Source organism: Octodon degus, unplaced genomic scaffold (genome assembly GCF_000260255.1).
Source record: "Octodon degus isolate 3935 unplaced genomic scaffold, OctDeg1.0 scaffold00015, whole genome shotgun sequence".
NCBI lineage: Eukaryota > Metazoa > Chordata > Mammalia > Rodentia > Octodontidae > Octodon > Octodon degus.
This window is the reverse complement of record NW_004524591.1, coordinates 19,770,882-19,773,210: the sequence shown is the minus strand read 5'-3', so window position 1 is coordinate 19,773,210 and position 2,329 is coordinate 19,770,882. Positions and strand designations below refer to the sequence as shown.

Sequence of the window (2,329 nt, the reverse complement as noted above, 5' to 3'; positions counted from 1 at the left end):
TTTGTGGAGACAAACCCTCAGCCTCGGCCCCTCCTGAGTTGTTCCCAGCTCCCAAGGAACAGTGAGGGGGCAACATGGCCCCTCGCTCAGATGCACGCATGTTTTTGCACACCTGCCTCCAGAAACTCCAAGTTCTGAGGCTGGCTGCTGACTCCTCAGCCTGGTCTGACTCCAACTCACAGTCCCTAGGCAGGCCTCTCTTCTGGACACCACCATTGCAAATTCACTGTCTCCCTGGCTTCCAGCGCCCACACCGGATGAGTATTCCTTCAAGATGCAGTTAAACGTCTTCCTCCACAGTGCCTGGCTCACATAATGCCTGCCCAGCTTTTTACCCGCCCCCCTGCCCTCCATTTGCTTTGTTTTACTTTGTCTCCTTAGCACATGAACTCTGACGTTCGCTGCATGCTTCCTCATGCGCTGCATCTGCTCTGCACTGGCTGGGAAGCACGTGTCTCATGGATCCTGTGCAGTAGCAATGGAAGAAAGAATCATTTTTCTCACCAAGTACCACTCTCATTTGACAGCTCCCTCTTAAAGCTTGTTTTGTCATGCTATCTGCAAAGCCAGTCAAATATTACAATTCCTTTCTAAATATTCCAGCAGCCAGATGGCTGGAACACTACTGTGACAAGGTAAAACTTGCGTAAAGATAATCTGGTGATGCATCATCACCCCTGATGGCCCTTGGTTGAGGAGCTTACCCAGAGATGCCCTCATTCTTGCCCCCACTTAGCCCAACATCTGTGTGAGTCTTCCTAACTCCAAAAATTAGACAAGTACTCAACTCTGCTTGATAAAACAAGAATGTTTCTACTTGTCTAAGTTCTAAGTTTTAGGCAGATGTATAAAATCACTATAATACATACTTGGACAAATTTCTCGGTAGACATAATCTTACTGTATGTGTACCCTGAGGCTTCATTGGTACATATATAATATATATCTTTGCTAGAAAACAAATTTTCTGCCTTCTGCCTGGTTGCTTTTGTAGGGCTTTTTAGCTTTAGCATTAATAAACATTATATTTATAAATTCTAGAATACAAGAAAAACTGACTGTTCCTCCTTATGTTCTCTGCAATTGTTCTCTCCCATTTTTGTTTCCCAGAGCTTTTCTGGGTTCTATTATTGATTCTTTGTGTGTTGGAGTGACTGCAAAAAATCACAACTTGTACTATATGGTTTCTGAACAATACATCTCCTAACTAAGAGCATTGCCAGGCGGACCAGCTGGCGCTCTCCTGTTCCTAAAACTGTATGTTCTTAGACACACTTCCTCCACCCCTTCTGCTGCTGGCGAACTTAGTGTAACACAATGTCACACTCACATGGAAACAGACTCCTGAAAGGAACAAGAAAGAGGGACCCAGCAGCCCTACTGCCTTTGCAAGCCAGCCTACAAGTCTGTCACCCTAATGTTCTGCACTGTTCGGATGTCCCCAAATTGCCTGCTTATGGCACATGTCTAAAATTTAAGTCTCTCTTCCTCGGTTTTTATTCTCAGAATTCCTGAACAAGTCATCTAATCTCTGTCACATTTTATCTTCTCATCTATAGAAAAGGCACGATAATAACACTTCACTTAAAAAAATAGTTGTGAATTATACACGGTAACGTACGAACAGGCACTGTGTAAAGTGGATGTGCTATTTCCCGATATTTCTGAACTTGGGTTTGCTCCCCTGGCCTCTCCTTTTATTCCTCCTTTGGTTTCTGTGGCTTTTAAATATATCTCTAAAATACATTAGCTGGAAAAGGCAGCAATCTGCTCGCTACCACAGTGAGTGGATTTTAGCATTCAATTTGTATTTTCTTTTTTACTGAGGTAAAACTTGCATAAGTCAAGTTCACAAATCTCAAGGGCAGAAGCCCATAAACTTGCCTATGTACACCTGTGACCCCTTCTTAAATCAAGGGTTGGGGGTGACTTCCAGCACCGTGAGCCTCCTTCCTGCTCTGTCCAGGTCACCACAACATTCAAAGAGCCTCTTTTTGACCTCTAGTCCCTTGGCTAGAGTTTTATTTTGTTTTGTTTGTTGTAAGAGAGGGCTGCAGTCTCGGTGACAAATGACACAAGACCTGTTCCTCAGTCTTTCCTCTGAAGTGGCGCAGGATTCTGGCAGGGAGGCTGAGGAGCACAAACTTTCTAAACCACGCAGACCACGGAAAACAAAGGCTCTCACTTACAGCCAAGAACCTGAGGCACAGAAAGGCAAAGTGACAGCTCAACTTCCTGCTATAGAGTAACTTCCCTTCCAAATGCGTCGGATCCCAAAAGCAGGGTTGTTGCCAGTCTGTCCCAGCGCGCCTGGAGCTCTCGGCTTTCC

The 2,329-nt window shown here is 44.9% G+C and overlaps 1 protein-coding gene across 1 annotated transcript in view; it reads right to left on the bottom strand.

The window, feature by feature from the left end:
• Nucleotides 1-2,329, bottom strand: part of Wipf3 (WAS/WASL interacting protein family member 3) — a 134,141-nt gene that overhangs the window by 90,019 nt on the left and 41,793 nt on the right. The gene's annotated exons all lie outside the window — the stretch shown is intronic.